Source organism: Ascaphus truei, chromosome 6, assembly GCF_040206685.1.
Source record: "Ascaphus truei isolate aAscTru1 chromosome 6, aAscTru1.hap1, whole genome shotgun sequence".
Taxonomy (NCBI): Eukaryota; Metazoa; Chordata; class Amphibia; order Anura; family Ascaphidae; genus Ascaphus; species Ascaphus truei.
In genome coordinates this window covers 73,844,202-73,850,201 of record NC_134488.1, presented here as the reverse complement: position 1 = coordinate 73,850,201, position 6,000 = coordinate 73,844,202, and the positions used below count along the sequence as shown (strand labels likewise).

The window sequence follows — 6,000 nt, the reverse complement described above, 5'->3', positions numbered from 1 at the left end:
CTCTGTCTCTGTGTCTCTCTCTGTCTCTGTGTCTCTCTCTGTCTCTGTGTCTCTCTCTGTCTCTGTGTCTCTCTCTGTCTCTGTCTCTGTGTCTCTCTCTCTCTCTCTCTCTGTCTCTGTCTCTCTGTCTCTGTCTCTCTGTCTCTGTCTCTCTCTCTCTCTCTCTCTGTCTCTCTCTCTGTCTCTCTCTCTCTCTGTCTCTCTCTCTGTCTCTCTGTCTGTCTCTGTCTCTCTCTGTGTCTCTGTGTCTCTGTGTCTCTGTCTCTCTCTGTCTCTGTGTCTCTGTGTCTCTGTCTCTCTCTGTCTCTGTCTCTGTGTCTGTCTCTGTGTCTCTGTGTCTCTCTCTCTCTCTCTCTCTCTCTCTCTCTCTCTCTCTGTCTCTGTCTCTGTCTCTGTCTCTTTCTTTTTTTTTTTTTGTATTTTTTATTGGTTTTACAAATTGAGTGGGGGATGGGGAAACAGAAAAGAGGGGGAAGGCATTCCAGTTGATTGCAAACAATAAAGATAATGTCATACATGTTCGCTTTTTCGTTATAATGAAATTGCCAACAATACTTATATTGCGTTCCAACTTCTCCGTCCTTCTCTATCCGATATTAATTCTGGTTCAGTTTCCACCAAGCATGGTTCCCAGATCCTAATAAAGCTATTGTATCAGTCCCGAATTAGGCTGGAAAGTTTTTCCATTATCATTATATCATTTTTATGTTTTGAACTATTGTGTGTGTGTGTGTGTGTGTGTGTGTGTGTGTGTGTGTGTGTGTGTGTGGAGGGGGGGGGGTATTTTACTTCCAGTGACTTGCTATCACTGTTTTGGCTGATAACCTTGATGACAGAATTAGTGAGTCCATGTTCCTTTCCATGTCCACCATCTGGCTTTGTATTAGCACTGTTTCCATATTCTATTCTATTCCCGTGATTTTTTTTTTATTCACCGCTTCCGATCCTTCTGTGACGCCGATGTAAGGACTGTCTCCCCAGCTGTGGGAGTCTGTGCCGGTGGCTCCGTGAGCTCCGTCACGTCCGGTTCGGTCGGAAGCAACTTCCGAAACGCGTTCGAGATACACTGATCTCTTCTTCCGGCGATGTTACAATGAATGAAGCAAGCAAAGGGTATACATAAAAACAGTGTCTCTTGGAATGTTGATACCTCCACACATATATATATATATATATGTGTGTGTGGAGGTATAAACATTCCAAGAGACACTGTTTTTAAGTATACCCTTTGCTTGCTTCATTCATTGTAACATCACCGGAAGAAGAGATCAGTGTATCTCGAAAGCTCACACAAATAAAAGCATTTCGTTAGCCACAGAACGGTATCATCTATTTATTTTTTGATTTTATATATATATATATATATATATATATATATATATATATATGCATGCATATATATATATATATATATATATATATATATATATACATGCATATGCATGCATATGCATGCATATGCAATACGATACCGTTTGGAAATGAAATCAGCAGGCAGCACTCCAGAATTGAACAAACAAGTGTATTGAAAAAATAAACACAAAACCAACGTTTCGGTCCACGAATGGGACCTTTGTCAACCACCTTGACAAAGGTCCCATTCGTGGACCGAAACGTTGGTTTTGTGTTTATTTTTTCAATACACTTGTTTGTTCAATTCTGGAGTGCTGCCTGCTGATTTCGTTTCCAAACGGTATCGTATTGCTTATTCTTCATTATAGGATCTGCACCCACACCAGTGACTATTATTACGGAGTGCTTTTTGTTCTTTTTCTATGATATATTTATATATATATTATATATATATATATATATATATATATATATATATATATATATATATATATATATATATATATATATATATATATATAATTTTTCACTGTTTATTCTAAGTGGTGTGTATAGCACGTTCAAATATAATGTTTTTTGTGTTTACTTGTTACACAGACAAAACCTGATGGTCAGCATTCCATGTGAGATTGGATCAGCCGTGTGAGGCGTGACAGGGAAGTGGTAGGAATAGTGTTGAAGGTTTCGAGGATAACAACTAATGGTAGCTAAGATTTGGGGGATGTGACAGTAGGAACTTGGTATGTTGAAAGATATTTTTATCTGGTCTTATTGTAGTGTGAGATCAGGAAAATTAGCTTAATTGCTGACCAGTGCATGTGGTCTAATTTTGTTTTACATTGGTCTTTTTCTTACGATTAGAAACTATTTGCACTTTGTGTAATACTCAAATGCCTTCATTTCTTTTAAAATTGATCTTGAGTGGAATATGTCCAGTTTTATTTTGCCTGTGTTGTTGAGTAATTAGACTAGGTTAAGTAACTCTTTCCATAACTTCTGCTAATAATACATGACTTGGTAACTCACCAAAGGAAACGCAGAACACACCAAAAAACCTAATTGCCGTCAATGGGAATTTTCGGTTGAAATCACCAGTAACTGATGCTTAGGACAATATAGAGTAAGGGCCTAAGAGATGCGTAGTGAAACTGAATCCTTTCAGCAAATTTATAATACCAAAATCTCACTGTAACACCTGAGGTGCCTGTAGTAGCTTAAGTTATCTCTTTCTGAGTTCATATTCAGAAATGTTGCAGTTTCTTGAAGGACCCAAAATATTGAATAGCACTGATGAGATTTCAGATATGTCATCGTTTAAGTGTGTGCCTTTCAAGAACGTATTTTAAAATACTTTTTCGGTTTCACGCTTGGTGAGCTGAAATTGTATTTCCTTTAACATCACCTTATTGTTGCATGTCACTGGATTGTGCAGAACATGTTTGAACTTCTACAGAAACTGCTCCAGTAGGCTGGCAAATATGCATTTTACTTTTTAGGCTCCTGATTAAAAGAAAAATATCTATCTCCATAGAAAACATAGAAACGTAGGATAGGATGAATGCAGTGTTTATTGGAGTGTCTGTAACTTGTTAGGCTGTGTCCATAGTGTGAGCGATGAGGAAGAGCGACTGCGCAGCAGATTTTTGAACAGACAAATTATTTCTTTTTTTCACGTGACGGCCGCGTCACGTGAGCGGTTCAGCCAATGAGGGTGAACCAGCCTCGTGACGTCACGGCCACGCCTCTCCGTCATGAGCTATCAGAGTCCACAGATCGCTCAGGCAACAGGTGCATGCGACTTCATGCGCTCCGTCGCTTGCGTCTGCACTATGGACAATGACTTAGGTTATTTATCAAAACGATTTTGTAAGCTAGGTGGGAATTTACTTGCATCTGGAACATAGGGGACTGTTTCTGTGCAAAATTTTAATTAGAGTATGCTTTTTGTTTTTATGGGAATTGTTTGTCAGCAGCATTGGCATAGAAATCTATAGAAAGGTTTGTTGCCCTCTATTCATTGGGAGTTACCATTGATCACAGATTAAGTGCCTGAGCAGTGAATGTTGTGGGTGATTAATGCACCTTGGCCTAATAAGTACTGGTACCAAGCTTAGGCTGCCTTTCCCCCCACCTGTTACTGTCTGTAAGTACTAAGGGGTCAGAATACCACAGTGCCATTGTGTCCTTCTTCAAAACAACCTACAGTACCTAATCCCTTATAAAAGTGTCCGAGTCCGTATAGTGCTTCTTCAATCTGGAGCTGTGGAGTGATGTCTGATTTTTCCTGTTAAGCAGTTAAAGCTGCGTTAAATATTAACTGCATGCGTGTTGGTGACCGGAGAGCCAGAGCAGAGGGCACCTGTAGGGACAGTTGCTGCATTTTCTTGTGAGGATTAAGCTGTTGTCTTTGTAAATGTTGTCCATATGGATAGCATGGGATGGCCTCTCTTAATATGTGGAAGAAATGCTGCTGGCGAGAGGTAACCCATATATACGTACTTACTTGGGGGGGTTGTATGAGATCTGTAGAATACATGTGTATTAATCACTGCACTGCTTTATGGAACTTCTGTATATAGGATAGTGCTGTTTAAAAGGCTTCTTCTGCTAGTCTGAATAATATATTTAAAAAATACTTAACCTATTTATTTTCTTATTCTGATCTCGTATCATTGCGCAGTATTCCAGTATGTTTTGCACAGATATTGCTGTCAAATAGTATGTGATTTATTCCTTAGAAGTGGGTGACCGTTGAGTTTTTCAATACTTATTATAAAATAACCCATCCCTATTTATTGTGGTCTTTGGAGTTGGTCTTTTTGGACTAAATTGCTCCTACCCCCCCTCACCCCGCCCCCCACCAGCAAAGGAGTTAAGTATTAACTTATTAATGTGGTGTAGACGGTTCTTTCACTTTATAGTACTTTTTAAAATATATGTTGTGAGCTGTGAATCGAAGCTAACTGTTCATAAGTATTTTTATTGCATATTCATAGCTAATGTAGGGAATATGTACTGTCTGAAGGATCTCTTGTGTGGTTAGAGTAAGTTTCTGAAGCCTTCTTTAATATAATTTCATCTATGAATGAATGTGTTTACATGTGCCTGCATTTTAGCCCCCCCCTCCTTCTCCTTATATCACACTTGTGCCGAGCACGCACATTGTATGTGAAAGTTCTCTGCGCATGAGCAAACGGTGCTTGCCGCTTCTGCGCGGGGCTCGTGAACTCGCCTGATCGCTTTTTCGGCAACAATTTTTAGTACTGTGAGATTAGCCAGCGGGGGCGCTCGTACACGTGCCTTACTTCCGTTACGCATTTTCGTCTTCTGAAAATTTAGTAGGTGCCCGCAAAGAAGTTTCACTTCAAAATGAGGTTATTAGAACAGCATTAAAAATACACGATGCTGACGTTTCAGTCCATAACTTGGACCTTCATCGGGGATTTAAAATACATAAAATCCAAAAACAATTTACACACGTATGTGACGTCATCAGGTGCCGCGGCAGGACAATCGCTCTGCAATACATGGAAGCAAACCCCACCCACCTGGGACACCCGGATCTGTATCTAACCCATTCACAAACAAAAAGCTGGAAAGGATAGCTAAGGCTAGGTCCCCAGTTCCAGCTGGGTGCACACGCCAGGAACAAGACCCGCCCCTCAATCGGGCCGGGCCCACTAGCTGCCTTCGTGTGCAATTTGCAGCTGTGTTGCACGACGAGATTTTCAGAAGACCAGTAAATTGTGTTTACGACTAGCGACAGCGTCATGTGGGTCCGTGACAACCAATGATAGGGCAGAGTTTCTCAAGCCAATCATAGAGAAGGAAATCGCAGCCAATCAGAGCACAGAAGAGGTTACGTTCTGGCCACGCCCCCTTGACGCACATCCCGTCGCAGAGATTTATTGAGTAGTGAGACCGCAGATCGTGGCTTTCACACGTGCACACGCCGTCACCCCGCCAGGCGCGCGTGCAACAGTGAATACTGGGGCCGTAGCCTAAGTGATTTGTTCAAACATGATGGTGATAATAACCGCAACAAATACAAAAAACGCATAGAAAATATAAATGGCAACAATTGGGAGCATCGTGGTGATCCAGCATATTCCTGAAATAAAAGAAAAAGTATTATGACGATGTATATTTATAAATATAACCACAATACTGCACATAAATATAAAAATCATATGCATATCAATAAGCACTCCCCATTGACCATATTATGAGAATTGTACCAACCAACTTTATTGCAACGCCAGCACGACTATCCTCACACTGAGACTCAAAAGGTGGAAACAGCTGTTTGTGAGTATAGGTTTAGGGGCTATGCACTTCTTTAACCCACGCTTTGCTGAAAAGCTGCGCAAGGCCTTGATTATACCAGCTCCGGCAGTGCGCGCGCACTCCCTTGTGATGTCACTAGGGCGATGCGCACGCCTGAAACCTGCGCTGCAGGCAGGAGGCATCGGTATGCAACAGGTAGGCGTGGTGGAAGGTGTGGTCATGATATCACGTGAGCGATTCGCCTCATTGGCTGAACCGCTGACGTGGCCGTCGCCTGGAAAAATTAAATTTCTCAGATCTGTTTGAAATTCGCACGCTTGGACACGTCTGTCGCACGCACTGTGTGCACACTCAATTGCC

The 6,000-nt window shown here is 41.2% G+C and overlaps 1 protein-coding gene across 4 annotated transcripts in view; it reads left to right on the top strand.

Moving 5' to 3' along the window:
• The window catches only part of NADK (NAD kinase), a 79,041-nt gene that overhangs the window by 9,521 nt on the left and 63,520 nt on the right, over positions 1–6,000 (top strand). Inside the window, exon 1 of one of the 4 annotated variants that reach the window (XM_075604827.1) lies at positions 3,693–3,833. The exons of the other annotated variants lie outside the window; for them this stretch is intronic. The gene's annotated coding sequence lies outside the window, so the exon portion shown is untranslated. Of the gene's footprint in view, positions 1–3,692; positions 3,834–6,000 lie in introns of those variants that run through there. 4 annotated transcript variants of the gene reach the window in all.